Genomic DNA, 23,890 nt, shown 5'->3' on the forward strand with positions numbered 1-23,890 from the left:
GAGGTCCCGCGAGCCTCCCACAGGTTCCGCTTCGTCACCAATGCCCACTGATTCGCCCCGAAGGACAAAAGTAAGTAACTGTACATGTTATCACCACTACTTCATATGATATGATGAAAAAAACTAATAATTTTTCTTAATTACTTGTGAAGGAACTGGGTGGTTGTGTTGGGTGGTAGCGCACGGCTAGTCAACGGCATCCTGGGTCTTCTGTGCAGGCAGCACTTCCCCGGCATTGTCACGTACGCATCGAAGACGGAGCCGGCCTACTCGTTTGACCACTACGTCATCGCCTCCGATGCGGAGTACCCCAACAAGGCGGCGTGGGTGAAGGCAGAGTTTTGGGTAAGTCTCCCTTGCACAACATTGCTCAATACGTCGCATTCATTAGACTTTTCTTGAAATAATGAATCGATACATCGCTTTTGTATGCAGACTTATTACAGATGCGAGGAGGGATTTGAGGCCAGGGTGGAGCAGACGACTACCAAAGCCTGTAAAAAACTCGTCACCGACATGCATCATGAGGCGCGCATCCAGGCCATCGTACCCTACTACGGGTCGAAGCTTGGAGAGAGGAAAACCAAGAAAGACGCAAGAGAGATGCAGCTGACCCGAGAGCAGTACCTTGAGGTAAATGAAGAACATCAACATTGATTCGATTTGAGATTAAGTTGGTTTAATTTGATCTTCTTATATGTCCAATACTTGATGACGTGTAGGTGATTCCCTGGTGGTGCCAAGCGTATCCCGAGTGCTGGGCGATGATGGTGGACAGGTGGTTCACGGAGGAGTACCTCAAGATGCACAGGGATGCCCGGGACCATCATTTACTGATGCAAGGTCCAGCACACCATCAAGGCAGCCGCAACCTCACCGGATACAAACAAGCATGGGTACGCGAATTGATTTATCTATTGTCACGCTCAGTTCTGTCTGATTTCTAATCATCGTGCTGTCTTTCTCGCAGTCGGCGTCACATAGTGGCCAGGCTTGCTCGGACTTCCAGGCATGGTGTATGGCCCACAAGGGTAAGGCGACGTCCGATGTCTCCTTCAACCTGGAGGACCTGCCCGTGGCATACACGAACCCGAGCGTCCACTCTCGCATCAGTGAGTACACTGAGGTGGCGAGGTCGCTCCATGGGGCAGACCACGATCCGAGCACCCAGGACTTCGATGGAGAGGCCGTCATGAGGGCGGGGCAAGGCAAGAAGCATCGACGGTTCTGGCTTGGCGACGGCGTCATCGACACGGCCTCTACTCCCTCTCTCTCCCAGATCCGAGCACGGAGCACGAGCGAGAGCCCGGCCATTCGCACACGGCCGACCGCTGCACAGCACTGGGTCGACGCACTCGAGGTTATTCCTGTTTTACTCGTCATACATTGATCTTTACACACCTTAATTAGCTTTGCATTACTGAAACATTGGAGTGAAATATTGCAGGCCCGGCTGGAACAAGAAATGAAGGAACGTCAGGAGCTGGGGGCCTAGTTGGAGGCCGAGCGGGCCGAGCGGCAGGCCCAGGTGCAGAGGCTGATGGACATTACGGATTTCCTACAAGGGCTTGGGCAATGTATGGGCTTGTCTCTGCCACCTGGGCTGTTGGTTCCACCTCCGCCTCCGCGTCCTGCAGCTACTCCTGTGAGTATCAAAGTTTTTTACTTTCACTTGTGCTTTGCTTGTATGGCCTCTATCGTCCTAGATTAGCTATCAAAATAATTTTGTCTCACATGCAATCTTTTCTCCTTTGTGCAGTCTTCATCTGACGGTGGTTCGAATAATCCACCTCATGCACCTACGAATGATGCACCTGGGCCTTCACCACAGTCGCAGAGACCGAGATGAGTGCATGTTGTATTTTTTACATTTGTTGTTCACTTGGTGATGGACTTGTGATGCACTTGTGGACTTTGATGGACTTGTAAACTTATTTGGATGGACTTGAGCACTTATTATTACATATTATGATGGATGTGTTATGGGCGGATGGATGTGTGGATGGATGAGATATATATGTGATGGATGAGATATATATGCGATGGATGAGATATATATGTGATGGATAAGATATATATGTGATATATGTTTGTATGAATGTATTTGTCATGATGGAACACAAAAAAAAATATTTGCCGTTTTGGGTCACTTTGCCGAGTGTTGCACTCGGCAAAGGACCCCTTTGCCGAGCGCAATGGTCACAACACTCGGCAAAGCTGGCAAAATGGGCGACCAGAAAACAGATTTTCCAGCTTTGCCGAGTGCTGTGACTATAACACTCGGCAAAGAAATTTAAAAAAAAAATTTAAACTTTGCCGAGTGCCTTCCGTGTTGGCACTCGGCAAAGAGTTTTAAAAAAAAAAATCTTTGCCAAGTGCCTGGAGTGGTGGCACTCGGCAAAGAAAATTTCCAAAAAAAATAAAAGCTCTTTGCCGAGTGCCTACCGGGTTGACGCTCGGCAAATAATTTTTTAAAAAAAAATAAAAAATCTTTGCCGAGTGCCTGGAGGCTTGGCACTCGGCAAACAAAATTTTCAAAAAAAAAATAAAAGCTCTTTGCCGAGTGCCTTCCGGGTTGGCGCTCGGCAAAGAATTTAAAAAAAAAAGCTTTGCCGAGTGCATGGAGGGTTGGCACTCGGCAAAGAAAATTCTCAAAAAAAAAAATAAAAGCTCTTTGCCGAGTGCCTCACGTGTTGGCACTCGGCAAAGAAAGTTTTAAAAAAAATTTAAAAAAATCTTTGCCGAGTGCCGGCAGGGTTGACACTCGGCAAAGTGACCGTCAACGGAACCGGCGCCGTGACGGTCGCTTTTCTTTGCCGAGTGTTTTCGGGGCACTCGGCAAAGCCTTTGCCGAGTGCCCGATAAAATACACTCGGCAAAGAGTGCTTTGCCGATCAATTTTTTGCCATGTGTGCTTTGCCGAGTGCAATATAGCCTTTGCCGAGTGCCTCAGGCACTCGGCAAAGAACCTGAATCCAGTAGTGCGTGATTAATATGCTGCTAAAACTTTATTTTTCTGACCATCTTAACGATATCTAATGACAAATTTCAAAACTTTAAAGTTGTAGATCTCTTTGAGCACTACAACTTTCGTATAAAAAGTATCTTTACCTGACCCCATACAAGAAAGATATCATTTTTTCTAAGGCGGCGACAAGTTTCTACACGATTAATATGTTCTTGAAACTTTATAATACCTTTTGACCAGCTTAACGATCTTAAATGAAAAAAAAAATCAAAACTAGAAATTTATAGAACTCGTCAAGGGCTATAATTTTTATATAAGAAAACATCTTTGTCTAAGGTCGAATGAAAAAGATATGATTTTTCCTAGATTGAGCCTTGTCATTGACAAGTGGGCCCCGTTTGTCAGGTCCATGTAAGCGCTGAGTCAACCATACCACGTCAGATAGTGCATCGTGTAAACGTCCGTTTATACCTGGATGAGGCCTGAACTAACTTCAAGAACCTAAAAATACATTTTGAGACTTTAGGGACCGAGGCTATTTAACACTTGTAGACAACTTTGGTGGCCTGTGATGAATTTCACTCTAATAAGCAAATCAGGTGAGGATGTCTTGATCGTATCTAAAAGGAATATTTTGACTACAAAAGGTTCTAGTCTTTTAAACAGAATTCAAAATTTGTGGCATTGTCAGTACTTGTCGAGAAATATCAGGTACTGAAACTGATCTCCTACATCACGTCACTTCCCCGTACACTCGGACCAAAGCAAGTATAGTACTGAGGCTTTGACCCAGTCAACACAAACATTAGTCATCTCGTTGACCTCCGTTCACACTCTACCTCCAGTCCTCCACTGCCCTCCTCGCTCGGCCGCTGCTCCGCCGCCGACGGGCCACCATCACCCGGCGACTCCACCGCCACTCCGTCCCTGAACTTGGCGTATATGTCACCCCTGTAGAAGTCTCTGGTCCTCGAAACAAGCACCAGCGACACGAGCGCGCCGCCCACCGTGGCGGCCGTGATGACTAGGAACGACGTCCGGAAGCACACGACGCCGAAGCACGCCTTGTCCCCACCAGCGGCGGCCAGCGACCCGCCGTGCTGCCTCGCGGCATAGGCGTCGTAGAGCCGGCCCGCGACGCGCACGTTGAGCACGTAGGCGCCGACGGGGCTGGCGACGGCGCCCAGGTTGTAGAGCGTGGGGTAGCGCCTGAGCCCGAACAGCTCAGAGATGACGGCGTACAGCAGCGGCCACTACGCGCCGAAGCAGAAGCCGACGAGCACCGACGCCGCGTAGAGCGCGCGCGGGACGCCGAAGGCGATGAGGAGATGGCCGGCGCAGGACGCGAGGAGGACGAGCGTGAGCGCCAGCGGCCGCGGGAACCCGTACCACGACAGGAGCGCCTCGGAGGCGTACCCGGCGGTGACGCAGCCGGCGTAGTTCCACACGCTGATGAGGGAGACGAAGGAGTCCACGCTCTTGGGCGGGTAGCCCAGCGACAGCCCGATCTGCCCCAGCGCCTGCGGGATGGAGTAGTCCACGCCGTGCGCCGGCGGGCTGAACGTGTGCCGCAAGAAGGAGCCCAGGCAAGAGGAAGCCGGTGGCGTATCGGTAGTAGTGGTGCTCGCTGGCTCGGCCAATGGCATGGCGGTGGATTTCTCAACGACCGTCACCATCACGGCGGGCGCGTGACTCGGAGTGTCCTCGAGCTCCTTTTTGACCCGGTACTCTTGCCTAACGACGACGGCGAGGGGGAGGAAGAGCAGGACGAGGAGCCCAGTTGCCGATGCGGCGTAGGAGGCGCGAGAGAAGCTGGCCTGCCTCTGCACGACGATCATGTCGAGGATGTACGTGGCGAGCGCGACGGAGATGTAGAGCAAGCAGAGGAACACGTCGCCGCCTCCGGCACGGCTGCTCGTGCTCCTCTTCGGCCGGTGATGATCCGGAGGCATGACGCGGACGGTGACGAGGAACACGACGGAGACGGCTGTTGGAACCCAGCCGTGGGGGCCGGTCCCTGGAACGAACGGTGGAACGGGGGAGCCGGAGCGTGGTCACCGCAGCGAGAGCACAAGCTCTGGAATGTTAGAAAGTTCTAAACTATAGGTGTCACTACCGGAAACAGGACCTTTGTCGAGTGTAACTTTTTTTATCGAGGGCTAAAAGTCGGGCACTCGGCAAAGAGCTATTTTGCCGACTGCCGCACTCGGCAACGATATACACTCGGCAAAGGCCCTTTTTACCGAGTGTAGGCCCTCGGCAAACCCTACCGCTCAGCAAAAAGCGGCGTCAGGTAACGGCCACCGCCTGCTGTCCAGGTTTGCCAAGTGCCAGCGGGTAGGCACTCGGCAAACTACTTCTTTGCCGAGTGCCAGACCCTGACACTCGGCAAAGAATAACGGCAAACTATTTTTTTCCACTTTTGAACTCCAAAATTTTTCTCAAGTCCTCATACAGTACATGAGACTCCATGTTAAAATATGGTACATTTTTATGGCTTTTTGCTATATTTAGTTAATTTATTTCAGTTAATTGAATTTTTTCGGAAAATGCAAATTTGAACTGCACGTGCATCGAATAATGGAATTTAATGATTCAAAAAATGATATTCATGGTATTGAGTGTAGTGTGAGGCCGTATCTAGGAACGGACCTGAAATTTCGAACATCTTGTTCACGAAACATGACCACGAACTTGCGAACGAATTGTTTTTAAATCCTATAAAATGCAAACGAAGTCCGAAAATCATGAAACTTGTCGAGATGTCATGATATCGTATGTGGAGGATGTGATAAAAATTTGAGAAGGTTTGGTGCACGTTATCATGTACGATGCTTCACCAAGATCTTTCATATTAAATTTTAAGGACAAAAATTTCTTTGTCTCCACTAGTAGACTGACATCGCTACTAGCAAGTAAGATATCATCCACATACAGGACAAGGAAGATAAACTTCCCATTCTTAAACTTTGCATAGACACAATTGTCCTCTACATTCTCTTTAAACCCAAAATTTCTTATTGTCTGATCAAACTTCAAGTACCACTGTCTTGAAGCTTGTTTTAATCCATAAATGAATTTCTTTAGGCGACATCCCATTCGTTCTTTTCCTTCCATGATAAAACCTTTCGGTTGTGCTATGTAAACCTTTTCCTCCAAGTCCCTGTTGAGAAATGCCATCATTACATCCATCTGATGTAGTTCTAAATCATAATGTGCCACTAATGCCATTATAATTCTGAAGGAATCCTTACCTGAGACTGGAGAAAAGGTCTCATTGTAATTAATCCCTTCTCTTTGCGTAAAGCCTTTTGCCACAAGTCGCGCTTTATATCTCTCTATATTCCTTTGAGAGTCAAGTTTTATTTTGTAGACCCATTTACAACCTACTATTTTGGCTCCTTCAAATGAGGTGGCAAGCCACTTTGATGAAATTATTTTCAAGTCCCAAACTTTATTGGCATTCATAGATTTCATTTCATCTTCCATGGCCTCAAGCCACTTTGATGAATGATCACTTCTCATGGCTTCTTCAAATGAGGTGGGATCATCCTCCATTTGAAATTGCTCAGTATTGTATACTTCATAGTCAGCAGAAATAGCTGATTTTCTAACTCTTTGAGACCTTCTAGGGGCCTCCACATTTGGCACATCTTCTGTTTGAGGCTGTTGTTGCTCCCCCTCATGTGTGGCAATAGGTTCTACGGGATCCTGAAGAACATGTTCCTCATCGTCATTCATTGTTATCACAGGTGGAACAACAACAGGTGCCGACACCATAGTATCTTGCACTGTCAGTGCAGCGACAGCATGTAGTGAGAAAAATGGCTCATAAATTATCGGAGTGGGCGCATACACCTGCTTCTCTTCAAGGTTAATTTCTCGAGCTACCATGCTCCCCCTCATCATTTCATTCTCTAGGAAAACAGCGTGTCTCGTTTCCACAAACTTTGTATGTCTGTCTAGACAGTAGAAACGAAAACCTTTTGACTTTTCTGGGTAGCCAATGAAATGGCAACTTACTGTTTGGGATCTAGTTTCTCAATGTTTGGGTTAAATACTTTAGCCTCAGCAGGACCCCCACACACGTAAGTGGTTTAGTGAGAGTACTCTTCCTGTCCACAACTCATACGTTATTTTGGGCACCGACTTACTTGGTACTCTATTGAGAATATGAATGGCGGTTTTTAATGTCTCCATCCACAGGCTCAACGGTAAGGTGGAGTAACTTATCATACTACGCACCATATCCATCAGGGTACAATTGCGTCTTTCAACTACTTCATTCTGCTGAGGTTCGCCCGGTATAGAATACTGGGCTACTATGCCATTCTCCTGTAAGAACCTTGCAAAAGGTCCTAGAACTTGGCCATATGGGGTATGACGACTGTAGTACTCCCCCAACGGTCGGACCTGACTATCTTAATCTTTAAATTGTGTTGGTTTTCAGCTTCTGCCTTAAATATCTTAAAGTTATCCAATGCTTCTGTTCTTTCTTTGATTGGATAAATGTAGCCATAATGGGAGTAATCATCTGTAAATGTTATGAATGAATCATAACCATCCACACTCTTTATAGGAATCCACACTCTTTATAGGAAACTGACCACAGATGTTCACTTCGTTTGGCATCTTTCTTAATTTTCTTTACATACTTTCCTTTTATGCATTCTCTGCATTATTCTAAATCTGAGAGCTCTAATGGAGGAAGAATATTATTCTTAACTAGTCTTTTTATTCTCCCCCTCGAAATATTGCCTAAACGACAGTGCCATAATTTCGACAACGCATCGTGAGCTCTCTTATGCCACCATTTCCAGAGTAACTCTCTGTCACCAGCTGCTTTATCAGCTGGATGGCATGTCTTTAAAAAGCCAGTTAACTGACTCTTTATTCTATCGAGGTACTCAGTGACTGTGTCACACTCTGGGATTGAGCCCACAATTGCAGGCTCAATCGTGTTCTTTATCACAGCCAAACATTTCTTGTTGGCAGTGACCCACTTTCCTATGCTCAAGGACATCTTTTGGGATTCAAAATCCCTCTCTTTAGTTGCCCAAGCAGCATCAACCTCGCTTGTCTCCCTCACCAGTGCCACAGGCTCAGTGGGACATGGTGAGGTGACTACCCAGTCCACCTCAGCCAAGATGAAGGCTAGGTCAATCTTTTTCTTCCACTCCGTGTAGTTGTCACCTTTGAGAGTGGGGATCTCTAACAATTGCATGCCTTGATTCCAATGTTGGTCAAAATTAAAACATACAACTATTCTTATACACTAATTCTACATCACCGTTGCACAGAAATAGAATTAATGCATAAAATTATTAAAATTACGATATTGTTATTAACAACGTTGGTTAGAAAATAACAACAGCATAGTCATGTCAAAATCACTAATTCTACATAACCGTTGGGCAGAAATAGAATTAAAGCATAAAATCATTAAAATTACGATATTGTTATTAACAATGTTGGTCACAAAATAACAACATCATAATCATGACAAAATCTCTTTTTCTCCAATTAAATATCACGTTGGTTCAAAATAACTAGAGAATAAAGAATTTCTTTAGCAGCGGAAAAACTAATTCAATTTAATGAATTTTGCCCATAGGAAAAATCTCTTTTCTATTTTTTGAGCCATTTATCCATTTTCCAGGAAATAAAACTTTTACTGGAAAAGAAAAAGAAAAAACTGACTCTTTTCTTTCACTGTTTTTTGACCCAACCGGCCAAGCGGACCACAGCCAACGGCCGCGCGCGCGCTCCCCCAAGCCTAGGCCACAACCTAGGCCTGGGTCGAGAAAGTGGCCCAGCGCTCGAGCCTGCCTGGGCCAAAAGCTGGCCTGGCCGTTCGTAGCCGCTCGATCAAGATCGACAGCTTAGCATCTTTTTCGCGCGAACAAAAACCGCCACCGCCACCGCGGCCATCTCACCCGAAACCCTCTCTCATTTTCTGCATTCCCTTTCTATTTCCTCCTCAGCACCGCAGAGAGAAGGAGCAGCGTAGCAGCCATGGCGGTTGGAGCAAGCGGCAGCGCTGCCACGCGCCCCTTCACTGGTGTGTGCGTCCACCCAAGGGTGAGCGCACTACCATCGAAGGGCTGCGCTGCGGTGCCCTTGACACCCGAGGCCCGAGGCGTAGGCCGCGCGGTGGCGTGATGTCCTGGCCGGGGTGGTTCTTCCCGCGCGACATCTAAGCAACGTCGGCGGTGGTGACCATGGCAGGTGAGCCCCAAGTAGGCCTCCATGTTGTCCGTCCTTGCTTCTCTCTCTAGGGTTGGGTCTTAGGGTTTGGCCAAATCCGAACCCACTGTTCGTTCTTCTTTTCTACCCCAACACACGATCTACGAGTAGCCGCCCCTCTCGGCCTTCTTCTCTCGTTCTGGATTTTCTTCTCTATTCTTTGCCGTTTGGGGATTAGGGTTAGGGTTAGGGTTTGACTCACTAGAGTCACTATTCATCTTCCCCAGCGAGTCCTTCTTCTTCTTACTTCTTTCCTTCACCCTGTTAGTGTTAGGGTTCGGTGACCCTCTTTTAGATCCGAAAACCGATGTTCTTTTCTTGCCGCGCGCCGACGAAGACGGTGGTGCGGCACCTTTCCCTGCACGGTGGCGGTGGTGACCGGCAGTGGAGTGACGCCCGCCACCCTCCCGGTCTCTTTTCTATTTTCTTTTACCCGGTTAGGGTTAGGGTTTCAATCCAAAATGGATCGAACCCTCTGTTCTCTTTGATTTCTTTTCAATTCTCTACCCCATGCTAGATCTACACACTGGCAACCTTGGCTCCGATACCATTGTTAGAAAGTTCTAAACTCTAGGTGTAGATCTAGCGGGTAAAACAAACATCTGTTGGTGTACCTTGGTAGCTAGTGCGCCCGCAGCGACTGGAGATGAAGTGCAATCGCAGTCCCTACGGCGACGCGAGGTACAACGTCCCAGTGGTGGCACTATAGGGGCGACGGCGAAGTCAGTGGGGCTTCCCGTCGCTGGCAGCACCATTCTTTAGATCGGATTAGTGTTTCTCTGTAGGTGGTTACGGTGGCTCAGGTCAACCTCACAGTTAGAGCCTTGATCCCTACCTCTCTTTATAGTGTTGTGCGATAGGGGCCCACCAACCATATTAGGGTTGGGTGCCCTCGATCATGGCGCAGATCCAAAGGCCCAATAGGCCATTGGGCCTATTGGTAGAGATCAACTAACATGGAACACACACATGAAAGTGGATGAACACAATGATATGGACTGCGCAACTACCGTAGCTTTTCTATGACGTTTTCATTGCATTACATAGACAGATACATGGGCTTGAAAGCTGACCACCTTGCCGCATGACGAGCTCCATGATCTCCTGCTTTACCAGATCGATGACCGTGGACATGCATAGCGCGATGTCACGATAGGGAGACCCACCTGGTGGTCATGGCGTGAGCTAGGCACAGGACCAGCCACTCGCAATTCTACACCATCTAATACAAACTACTAAAAATGTAAAAACAATAGTTCCAACGAGATTACATTAAGGTTAAAACTAACTTATTCAAGCTAACAAATCACCCCCTTAATCTTATTGGACTTGAACGACGCCCAGTCTTGATCTCAGCTCCATGAATCTGATCCTACCCAATGACTTTGTTAGGATGTTCACTCGCTGATCTTCAGTCCCCATGTGATCTACATCAACCACGCCTCTCTCAATGTAGTCACGGATGTAGTGACAGCGAGTATCTATGGGGGTATAACCCTAGGTACCCACAGCAATGGACATGGGCCACGCCACCAGGGACGGTCTAGCCCACAAGATCAAGACATGTGGTGCAAGGAACTGCTTAGCGTGCCCCACACAATTTTAGGAAGGAATCTTGAAGATAAAGATGGATATGTTCGGATATGTTGGATATCGTATTCCATGTAAATACTTACCATATAGCTGAATAGATCTAGATCTAACAGACCTGTAACCCTACCCCCAAGCTATATAAGGAGGGTAGGGACCCCCACAAAAACATCTCATATCATCTCGCCTTAGAATACAAGACACAAGACCTGGGGCATTACGTCGATCAGACGGCCTGAACCTGCCTAAATCACAGTCCCTACGCTCGTGTCACCATCCGGTTCCTATTACGCGCACCTCCACCGATCATCTTCTACCATGGGTATACCCTCGATAGACTACTGGCTAGATTTCGTTGATAGTGGCGCGTCAGGTAGGGGGTGTGCGTGCTGATTCCATGGCCAACCAGATGGTTAACTTTCCAAGCTCCATGATCATCCCTGAGCCAGGCCAGTCGTTTACGATTGGATCCATGACCTGGGTCATCAACACCGACGGCAACGGAGAGATTGTGGAGACAATGCAGGATAATCCTACCCCGAACGTGTTGGCACCGATCACGCCGGCGCTGGCACCTGAAGCTCTGATCTTGGCTCCTCGCCATGTTAGGAGATCCATTAATCTAGCTGATTTGATCGCATCCATCGATCAAGTCACCAACAACTTAGCAGAGTGCTTGTCCCTTGCAGAATCGATCGTAGATCAATCTACCAAGGGAGATCATATTTCTGCACTCCAAGGTCACCATGCCACTAATGTCAAGCACCCTACTCATGCATGACATCTGAAGTGGCAGGATGAAGATCTAGTGATCACGACAACTCTAGATGGGAGCACTGTCCAACTCTAACCACTTCCCGCCCAGATAGAGAGCATGCCGAGGCCCATCCTTTTGGGCTAGTGGGCGTGGATCCGATCTGTTAGGACATGGTGCACCACCTTTTCGTCGACCACACCGAGCGTAGCCGCATCGATGACCTCTACTAGATTGACATCCCTGAGGCTGACCAGCCTGCGCCAACGGTGAACATGGTGCAGATCCGATAGCTCCCGGATGAAACGCTCAACACCATATTGGAGGAAAGTAGTGAGCCGTACTTCGAGGGCTCCAATAACATTGCCCACCTATTCCTCTAGGTTTTGGGAGGGAGCTTTTCATGGTTAGCCACGACAGCGTTGCTGTCGATGGGGAAACCAGTGTCCAGCGCCATGAGCGTGAAGTCAGGAACACAGATCACCAACGACGGCGCCATGAGGAAGCAGAAAACACCGCTCAAATCACTAGAGGTGGTCTGCCGCCTCTCGCCCGCAATCTCTAACATGAGTTCCTCATGGTGGATAGCCACCAAGTGGAGCAAACACCGAGCGTCAATTTGGCTGTAGCCACCAACGAGTTTGCCAGACTCCCACCAACGCCGAAGGTACTCAAGATCCAAGCGCTACTTAAAGCAGCTTAGGTCCAGGTTGATGACATTCGGAACCTAGTTCCATCTTTTTTTACCATGTTGGCACATAGTCGCAACCTCCATGGCTCTCGTCATGGTGGGGGAAGTCGTTACCATAGCGGCCAAATCATCTAGGGGGTCCAGGGGCAATGTTGCCATCAACCCTAGATCCCAAGCACAAAGAGATTGGCATGGTTGACCAGCCCATGACGCCAACTAGGAGGTTAATCAACCCTACGCGGTGATGCCCGCAACCACATCAATGCCAACCTCAATGCCCGTGAATGCATCGAGAACAGTCGTGCTTGGCGGCATCAGATGGAACTCCAATGCCGACAAGAGTACGACAACCAACACGGTGACCCTGTCGGCCTCCAAGCACTCCCCCTTCGATGAGCCGATGGGACTTTGCCCTTTCACAACAAGGCTATGAGCTGTACAGTGGCTCGTAGGCTTCAAGATCTTTGGGGTTGATCCCTACGATGGCAAGGCTAATCCCGAGCAGTGGATGCAGCTCTATGAGATCGTTGTATGAGCCACCGGTGGAAGCAGTGATGTTATAGCAAATTATTTACCCATCATGCTCTCCCAATCGGCCAACATTTGGCTTATGGGCCTAAGGGAGGATTCCATCGAATCTTGGGATGATCTCAAGAGAGTCTTCATCGAGAATTACATGGCAATGTGTCAGCAGCCTGGAACAAAGTATGATCTAGAGAAACTACACCAGACATCTAGGGAACCTTTGCGAAGCTACATCAGACATTTCTCAAAAATGAGGAACTCCATCCCCAACATCAGCGACAGCGAGGCCATCGCCGCCTTCGCTAGAGGACTCCATCATCACCAGGAGCTGTGCTCCAAGCTCTATCGCAAGATGCCCTAGACCATCGGTGAACTCCTGAAGGTTGCAAACTCATACGCCGACTCTGAGGAAGCTGATCGATAGTTCAAGGATGACATTGCTCGTGCCTCCCGCTCAGACCGCCATCCACATCATGATGATGATCGTTGCAAAGAACGGCGCTATGAAGACCATGATAGGTGCTACGATGATCGCAAACACCATCATAATGACCGCCCAAAGGGATCGAGGGCCGCACAACCATGTCGCCGCTGACCATAAAACTTCATCAACAACGTAGAGCAGCCACGCGCTAAGCGCAATTTCAATGCTACCTAGGAGAAGCTCCTTGATGGTCTGTGCCTGATTCACAAGAACATCAAGCATACCATGCGGCAATGCTATGGCATGGCCAAAGCTTTCCGCGATGAAGAGTAGAAAAGGCAGACTTGCAAGGATGACGAATCAGACGACGGTAAGGGGGAGGAGTGTCCTAAGGATGCAAGAACCACCTTCCAGGATGCCAACAAGACCATCACCACAATCTTTGGGGGGTATGCCGCCTTCGAAAGCAAACACCAACAGAAGCTCACTGCTCGGCAGCTCATGTCGATCACCAAGGACGACATGATCACCGATCCAAAGTACCTGGACTGGTCAGAGTACCCTATCACCTTTAGTAGGGCCGACCAGTGGGCTGACATCCCGTACCCAGGGCATTTCCCACTCATGCTGGATCCCACCATCCGCAATGTGTGATTCAAGAAGGTCCTTATCGATGGGGGAGTGCCCTCAATATCCTCTTTGCCAGAGCCCTGACTGAGTTAGGACTCACAAAGGACAATGTCGTCCTTGTTGATTCTTCATTCTGGGGGATAGTACCTGGTAGAGCTTCCCAACCTTTGGGGTAGATCACATGGCTAGTCCAGTTTGGCACCACCGATCACTTCCGTTCTGAGTACGTGAACTTCTTCGTGGTAGCCTACGACACTGCCTACCATGCCATCATTGGCCGACCAACTCTTGCCAAGTTTATGGCCTTGCTGCACTATGTCTACCTAGTGTTGAAGATCCCTACGAAGCAGGGCGTTCTCACCCTGCGTGCCAACATCTCCACCGCCTACGACTATGAAAGAGAAGGACTCACCATCGCCGAAGCAATGGACCTCTCTGCCAGAATGGAGGCTTGCATCATTGACTCCAAGAAGATGCCAGCGGAGGAGCATGCGATCCCAACCCAAGAGCTACCTTGGTCTGTGACTAAGTCCAAAGACACTAAGGAGGTCGAGCTCGTCATCGGTGACAGAAGCAAGACACCCTAGATCGGGGCCCATCTTGACCCCAAATAGGAAGACACGCTCATCAGCTTCCTCCATAGAAACATTGACATGTTTGCATGGACACTTGCTGACATGCCCGGCATTCCTCGGGAGCTGATCGAGTACTCCTTAAATGTCTCACCGACCACGAAGCCGATCAAGCAAAAGCTTCGATGATTCACGCAAGACAAAAAGGAGGCCATTAGGGTAGAAATAACATGGCTCTTACCAACCAACTTTATTAAAGAGGTGTATCACCCGGAGTGGTTCGCCAATCCGGTACTTGTACAAAAAAAGAATAATGAATGGAGAATGTGCGTTGATTACACCGATCTCAACAAACACTGCCCTAAAGACCCCTTCGGCTTGCCTCGCATTGATGAGGTCATAGATTCAACAGTCGGTTGTGAGCTCTTGTGCTTCCTCGATTGCTATTCTGGTTATCACCAGATCTCCTTAAAGGAGGAAGACCAGATCAAGACTTCGTTCATCACACCCTTCGGTGCCTCCTACTACACCACCATGTCCTTTGGGTTAAAGAACGTTGGCGCCACTTACTAGAGGGCTATCCAGCTATGCCTCTAGGACCAAATTGGGAAGAACATCGAGGCTTACATCGATGATGTGGTGGTTAAGTCTAAGACTGCTGATAACCTCATCGTCGACCTCAAAGAAACTTTCCAAAACCTAAAGAAATTCCATTGGAAGCTGAATCCCACTAAGTGCATATTCGGTGTTCCATCTGGTATACTCCTAGGCAACGTCGTCAGTCGCCATGACATCGAAGCAAACCCAGAGAAAATTGGAGTGGTTACCCAGATGAAATCACTGACTTGCGTGAAGGATGTCTAGAAGCTAACGGGGTGTATGGTGGCTTTAAGTCGTTTCATATCCCGATTGGGCGAAAAGGGTTTACCTTTCTTCAAGCTGCTCAAAGCATCAGAGAAGTTTACCTGGACGCCTAAAGCCGACAAGGCCTTTGCCAAGCTCAAATAGTTTCTCATGACGCCTCCAATCATGACGGCACCAAAAGCTGGCAAAACCTTATTGATCTACATCGCTGCAACCAATCATGTCATCAGCACTGCCATCGTCATCGAACAAGAAGAAGCCGGGCACGCCTATAAGGTTCAGCGCCCTGTCTACCTTATAAGCAAGGTAATGAATGAGTCTAAGGCTCAGTATCCACAGTTCCAGAAGCTGTTGTATGCTATATTAATTACGTCGAGGAAGCTTCACCATTACTTTGAGATGTATCAAGTAGTAGTGGTTACTGAGTATCCACTGGGCAATATCCTCTGTAATAAAGAAGCAAATGGCTGCATCATTAAATGGGTGGTAGAGCTCGGCACGTACTCCATTGATTTCAGGGGCTGGCAGACAATAAAGTCTCAAGTGCTCGTTGACTTCATCGCCGAATGGACCGACATGCAAGCTCCTGTCTCAGCCGATCAACTCGAGCAATGGGTTATGTATTTTGATAGCTCCCTCAACCTTGATGGTGCTAGGGCAGGTGTGCTTTTTATCTTCCCATCTAGGGACAAGCTCCAATATGTCCTCTAGATTCATTTTTTGGCCTCCAATAACGCCGCCGAGTATGAAGCCTGTCTCCATGGTCTCTGCATTGCCGTTGAGCTCGGCGTTAAATGCCTCTTGGTATACAGCGCCTCTATGCTTGTCATTAACCAGGTCAACAAAGATTGGTCCTATACCAGTGACAAGATGGATGCTTACTGCTCGGATATCAAAAAATTGGAGGGTAAATTCTATGGTATTGAATACCACCACATCGTATGAGATCAGAACCAAGTAGCTGACTAGCTATCCAAGCTAGGGTCAACCAGAGCCAAGGTCCTAGCTGGTGTCTTTGTCCAGGATCTCCTAACGCCATCCATTAAGTAGGAGCAAGAAGTTCAAGAATCTTCCCCCGTTGAGCAGTTGGTCCTGGTAATTCCCGCTCCAAGTAGCGATTGGCGAGAGCCTTTCATCAAGTACCTGACACTATAGATGTGCCGGCTAACAAGACCGAGATGGAGCACCTCATTCGCCGCAACAAGCATTACATGCTAGTCGATGGCAAGCTTATGCGGAAGAATGCAAAGGAGGAATTGTTTCAAAAGTGCATCTCTCATGAAGGAGTGGCATTACTTCAAGAAATCCACGTCAGATCCTGCGGCAACCACGCAGCCTCTAGAAGTCTAGTCGGCAAAGCCTTTTGAGCAGGTTTCTATTGGCCATCAGCAGTCGCAGATGCCAAAACACTTGTCCGATGGTGTGAGGGATGCTAATTTTTCACCAAGCAGATCCACATTCCAGCTCAGGCTCTGTAGATGATTCCCGCCTCTTGGCCATTCACATGATGGGGACTGGACATGATTGGGCCTTTCAAGAATGCTCTAGGCTGATTCTGATGGATTTATGTCGCCGTTGACAAATTCTCCAAGTGATTGAGTACAAGCCACTCGTCCAATCTACAGCAAAGAAAGTAGCAGAGCTATTCAACGACATCATCCATAGGTTTGGGCTGCTAAATAGTATTATCACCGACCTTGGTTCTACATTCACCGGTAGTGACTTCTGGGATTTCTATGAGGATCGATGCATATCCGTTAAGTATGTATTGGTCATGCATCCCAGTGGTTAATGGCCATGTTGTTCAAGCGAATGGTATGATTCTAGACGCCCTGACGAAGATGTTATACGAGAAGGACCAGAAACATCCGAGCAAATGGCTCAGAGAATTGCTAGCTGTTGTCTGGGGACTAAGGACCCAGCCCAGTCGCAACACCGGAGTTTGCCCCTATTTCTTAGTGTTTGGATCAGAGGTAGTGTTACCTACCGACATCGCTTTCTGAGCACCAAGGATAGAGAACTATGATGAAGAGAAGAATGATCAGGCACGACCAAACGATGTCGACCGACTTGAGGAAGACTACTTGGTCACCTGTGTTCGGACGGCTAAATATCTGGACAGTTTGTGTAAATAGTACAATGGCAACATCTAGGAGCCATCCTTTGTGGTCGGCGACATGGTGCTCCACAGGAAACAGTAGACCGATGGGATGCGCAAGCTATCTTCACCGTGGGAGGGTCCATACATTGTCAAGGCAGTGACCCGACCAGGGTCATATAGGCTCTGTGATTAATACGGCGTTGACATCCCTAACTCTTGGCACATCGAACACCTTAGGCGTTTCTATCCTTGAGACGTTCTACAAAAGATATGTACCTTTTATGTATATATGCATTTCAATAATGATTTCATCCGTGATGCTTTCTCCGTTTGTTTTTTCTCCATAACTTTTCTCCAAATCATTTGTTTTTCCATACTTGTAATCTTTAAGATGACGCACACTATGGTCATTTGACTCAACGATCAGCCATGTTCTTATTTGCGTTATCCAAAAGCAGTCTTGTTCTCGATTTAGCACCTAAACGTGCATGGGCAGTCAGCAACGGCTCCTCAGTGATGCCTGTATTCCTAAGCGTGCACTAGAGCTAAGCTCTCTACGCCATGGGGTGTGGGATAGCCAGGGCTGGTGACAAGATAAAGGACCAACTAGCAGTGCATCATTTGTATTTTAAATACGAACACTTTATACACAAAACGAACATAATGTTTAACAGTGCTGATTTTCTCTGGAGTTCATATATTTTATTTTTACATCATGTACTACCCATTCTACATATTTGTATTATAGGGGCTAGGTTTGGTTGATGAGCTTATTTTTACGCTCGAGGACTGGATCAATCAGGAAGGATAAGAGGATCATCGCCGACCAATTGGTTGCACCATCTGGCATTCGGACTTCATCGCCGACCAGTTGGTTGCACCATCTGGCACTCGGACTTTATCGCCGACCAGTTGGTTGGACTGCTCGGCGCTCGCTTCATCAGCCAACCAACTAATCAGACTGCTCGTCGCTTGGGCTTCATCGTCAGCTACGCTGGAGGCTTGTCAGCTATGCTGGAGACTCCTCGCTATAGTGCTAAGCACTCTGCAATTTTTGCCATGGTATAGTGCTAAGCACTCTCTAATTTTCGCTACGGTATAGGGCTAAGCACTCTCCATTTTTTCTCCATGATTAAGTGCTAAGCACTCTCCAATGTTTCTCCACGATTAAGTGCTAAGCACTCTCCAATGTTCTCCATGGTCTAGTGCTAAGCACTCTCTATTTTTTCTCCACAGTTACATGCTAACATTCTCCAGTTTACTCCAAGGTCTAGTGCTAAGCACAGGAACTTCGTCCTTTACACTTAATTCTTTGATCCTGCTACAAGATGCTACTCTATCTTACAGAAGGCTCATGGACTAAGTATGTACACTTCACCTAGCGGTGAGTGTAATTTTCTCAGCTAAGCTGGGAATAGATTATTTGACCACAAGATTGTTAATATTCTTTGATCCTGCTACAAGATGCTTCTCTATCTTCTAGCAGGCTCGGAGACTAAGTGTGTACACTTTACCTTGCGGTGAGTGTACTATTTTTTTGTCTTACTGGTCTTTAGCTAAGATGGGGACTAGGGGTGTGATCGGCTAAGCTTTTGGAGTCTTCTATTTTTTGACCCTGTCACTAGGTGCATTCTTCACCTAATGTCAGGCTCGAGGACTAAGGGGCTACAATTCACCTAGCGGTGAGTGTAGTGCTTTTTTCCTGATTTATCCTCCTTGTTGACTAAGTCATGGATGATAATCATCTGACTTTGCCAACAAAGCCAAAGTGTGTACACTTCACCTAATGTGGAGAATTTTTAAAAATTTAAACTTGAGCTCCTTACATCCTTCTGGCAAGCCTTACTTTAGTAAGTTCGAGGCCTGTTGATCAGTTAAACTAGTCGGCACTTGTTTTTTACTAATTGGTTAACTAGGTAAATTGGTCGGCACCTATTTTTTACTAATCGGTTTACCAGTTAAACTGGTCGGCACTTCATTTTGTTGATTGGATTATCAGTTAAATTGGTCGGATTGTCAGATTAACTATTTAACTCCAAGTTAAACTGCTCGGACTTGCTCAAAACGGCGTTGCTCAGCGGATACAAAGCGCTCGGGGACTAGCTGTGGGGGTATAACCCTAGGTACTCACTACAATGGACATGGACCGCACCAGCAGGATGGTCTAGCCCACAAGATCAAGGCGTGTGGTGCAAGATGCTGCTCGGCATGCACCACACAATTTTAGGAAGGAATCTTGAAGATAAAGAAGGATCTTATTGTTCCTTCACGGCATTCGTGAGCTTCTTTCTCCACTTTAAATTTAAATTTGTTTTTGGAAGTTTTATTTTTTTTTTTGGGAAGGGAGGAACGAAAAATTCTCGTTTTGTCGTCGCCCTTTAAAGAAAGCGGCCTTAGAGCCCTCAGTTTTTCTTTTCCCATATAGCTGTAGCACTGTGGTTCCCGATTAACCCGTGAATTCATAAATTCTCTGTTGCGCTGAAAGAGGCTGAATTTCTGAACATTTTATGAGGCCACTGATTGAAAGCTTGTATCTTGTTATGACTCTCAGGATGGTGGCACCACCCTTGGTAACCATCTCCATGGACTATCTGCACATCGTAGCACTGTTGTTCTGAGTAACCACGTGATTCATGGCAGTGTAAGTAAATTACTAGCTTTCTAATTTCCCTGCCTTATGTGTGCTGCGGATTGTTGCCATGATGATTGCAACATATACAAGACACAAGACGTAGGGTATTACGTCGATCAGACGGCCTGAATCTGTCTAAATCGTTGTCCATGCGCTTGTGTGACCATCCGGTTCCTATTACGCGCACCTCCACCGATCATCTACTACCGTGGGTATACCACTCGGTAGACTGCCGACTAGATTTTGTCGACAATATCAATGTGCTTGTGTCGATACAGAATTTTGTCCCGTGTCGAAGACACACGCAGCAAGTCAGAAGGGTCCGCTCGATGGAGTAGATCCGCCTAGCTTCAGCGCAGGGGTGGTCGATCCTGCGCAATCCTCCTGAGATGTGCCAGTCAATTTGACCTGCAATTGATAAGAAGAGAAAGTTCATCAGTAATTAAGGGCGGAACTTGCCAGTGTTGCTAGACAGTTCCGAAAGTATGGCTATGAGAGCCGATATGGAAGGAAATCGGCTAAATAGCCGATCCCAGTATATTCATGAGAATAAGTCAGTTAGAGTTCATGAGGTCGTGTGAAGAAGAATCGGTTATCATTCAGAATAAATATCATTTAAGCAAACATTAATCAATGGCAATAAGATATCGATGATGATTGGTTTATATTGAGCCAATGATTACAAGTAATCTAACACCTATTTATGTAAAGAAACAATTCAAGACCGCTCAACCATCCAATAAAGATAAATCTAATGAACATGTTAGATCTCATCTATCGCCATGACCAGTGGGGCATGAGGCAGAATCATGCAGGCCGTAGAAACAACAATAGACTCGATGACCCTAACTCATTACTAATATCAGTGGGGCATGAGGTAGGATCATGCAGGCCGTAATACAATAACAAGATCATGGGCTAACACATCTTTCAACTCATCTTGAAAGCATTCGATATCGGCTAAACAGCCGATTCAGGCATAGCGCACAGTTAAGGTCATGCCTTCTCAGGAACGGATCTACCAACTAACGATCCCCACTCCACGGTGCCAACAGTGGGGTAAGAGGCAGAATCCCACAGGCCGTGATGACGGGCCATGGAACGGTTCTCGCTAACCAATAGATCTACTCAAGATCGAACATGCCTTAACCGCACGCTATGCACGATTAAGATTGATATAAAACAGCCAATAAAAACATAACTCATCGTTTAAGATGTAGATTAGATCAGTTTAAGATTAGCAAACGATGGGTTAAATAAGATATAAGGCCGATCCGGATCAATCTCAATCGGGCAGAGTGATATTGCTATAATTAGATAAACAATGAAAACAATAAGCAATATCGGTAACTCAAAGGTAGAGCCGATAACTTAACCTCGATCTAATTCAAGCAGTGGGGTGTGAGGTAGAATCACATAGGCCATACTTGAATTAGGCAAGAGTCGATAACTAGCTTATACCAGAGCCGCAGTGGGGGTCGACCGGATCGATGGAGCCATACGAACAGATGTATAAACCATGATGGTACTTTCAACAAGCAGTGGAGGTCGACCGGATCGATGCAGCCGTACTTGCTGAAGAACTTACCGAGATCTACTCTACTCCTACTCCTAAGGGGTGGCCGGAGCCGAAAAAAGTAATTGACTTGTATTTGATTGATTCGTCCCCTCTTACAATAGCCAGGGTTTGGTATTTATACCCGGAGCCTAAACATGAATCCTATTTTAGCACGATTTGTTACAGACTTTGGCATAAAAAATAAAAATATTCCTAATTTAAGATAACTTGGACCCTAATCTTTCCCTTTTTTGTAGAGTCCAACATATTTTCGTCCTGGCGTTGATCGTAGTCTTGTCATTATCTGCTGGCGCTATCCGAAGAAAGCCGATTCCTAGATTTCGCGTCTGAATCAACTGTTTCTAATCCGCCCGCAACTGATCCCTTGATGATACGATCCTGGGAGCTTCTAGGTCTCCGTGACTCTCCTTCCAAATTTTGGTGTAAACAGCTTGCTTCTGTCATGATACACTGGGTTCTTGCTTAGCTCTATTGCTGACATGTTATCCACCATCAACCTGAACTTCTGAGCAGTTTCTTTGGTTATATCAGCAATCAGCATACTAAGCCACACACCTTGGTAGGCTCCAAGAGCTACAGCCACATATTCAGCCTCACATGATGATAGGGCCACAACTTTCTGCTTTTGAGATGACCATGTCACTGGATTCATGCCCAGGAAGAACAGAATGCCAGAGGTACTCTTCCTGTGCACCAAGTCTCCAGAACAGTCACTGTCTGTGTATCCTAGCAAAGACAGTTCAGCTCCATCTCCCTTCTTGAGCTTAACACCATAGCCAAGTGTTCCTGCAATGTATCTGACAATCCTTTTCACTGCAGACCAATGCTCCTTCCCTGGGCTTCCATGAACCTGCTAACCAGCCCAACCACAAATGACAAGTCAGGTCTAGTGTTGACTAGGTATCTTAGGCTCCCAATTATGCTCCTGTGCCGAGTTACATCTCTCTCAGTTCCTACTTTTGCAGTGGTGAGCTTAATTTGTTGTTCCATTGCTGTACCTATGGGATTGCAACTAGTCATCTAACATTGCTCCACTATCTTTGCTGCATAAGATCTCTGACAGATTGTGATTGCTTTTTCTTCTTGTCTGACCTCCATGCCCAAATAATAGCTAAGCAATCCTAAATCACTCATGCTGAATGTCTGCATCATTTTCTGTTTGAATTCAGTAATTTTACTCACACAGTGCCCACAAATGATCAGGTCATCCACATACACTCCCACCACCAGTAGAGAGTCACCAGCTCCTTTTCTATAAACAGCATGCTCCACCTTGCACTTACTGAACCCCAAAGAGACTAACTCTAAGTCCAATCTAGCATTCCAAGCTCTGGGAGCTTGTTTGAGCCCATATAATGCCTTGTTCAGCTTCAACACTTTCCTTGCCGTTTCTGAGTTTTGGAAACCAGGTGGTTGTTTCACATATACCACTTCTTGGAGAACTCCATTCAAGAATGCTGATTTCACATCCATATGGTGTACCTCCCAATTTCCATGTGCTGCCAAAGCTAGCAAAACCCTCACAGTCTCTAGTTTGGCCACAGGTGCAAACACCTCATCAAAATCCACCCCCTCTTTCTGAGCATATCCTTTTGCTACAAGCCTTGCTTTGTGCTTCACTACATTTCCTGTTGCATCCCTCTTTACTTTAAACACCCATTTCAGTCCTATAGCCTGATGACCATTTGGCAAGTCTGACCAAAACCAGGTGTTATTATCTTCAATGTCCTGAAGTTATGAATTCAGGGCACTCTCCAACATTGCTCATTCAAGGCACTCTCCACACTCACTGGTTCATCAGCTGCGAGTAAACATAGCCCACTGTACTCAAAGTCATGTATCTCTTCTGTTGAGTCAAACAGATCAGATAGTGACCGATACCTCAGAGGTACCCCATCTGTATTTTCTGAATGTGGACCGCCATTCACAGCTGAGGCTGCGCCAGCGCTTTAGGATTGGGTCTGTGGTGACACAGGTGTTGTAGGAGACTGATGAGTGTGGTGGTGCAGCACCTGCCACTGCACTACCACTATTTGAGCCTGAATCAACCGGTTCATCTATTGTTGGACCAGCTACAGTATCCTGATACTCAACTGTAAACGTTTTCATTGCATTACATAGACGGATACATGGGCTTGATGCCCGACCACCCCGCCGCATGACGAGCTCCACGATATCCTACTTTACCAGATCGATGACCATGGGCATGCGCTGCGCAACGTCGTGACAGGGAGACCCACCTGGATGTCACAGCGTGAGCTAGGCACAACACCAGCCACCCGCAATTTGAGGCCATCTAATACAAACTACTGAA

At 47.1% G+C, this 23,890-nt stretch overlaps 1 pseudogene; it reads right to left on the minus strand.

The window, feature by feature from the left end:
* Positions 1-3,773: 3,773 nt before the first annotated feature.
* Positions 3,774-23,890, minus strand: part of LOC136482939 (protein NUCLEAR FUSION DEFECTIVE 4-like) — a 43,193-nt pseudogene continuing 23,076 nt past the window's right edge.

This window comes from Miscanthus floridulus, chromosome 9, assembly GCF_019320115.1.
Source record: "Miscanthus floridulus cultivar M001 chromosome 9, ASM1932011v1, whole genome shotgun sequence".
Classification (NCBI taxonomy): Eukaryota; Viridiplantae; Streptophyta; class Magnoliopsida; order Poales; family Poaceae; genus Miscanthus; species Miscanthus floridulus.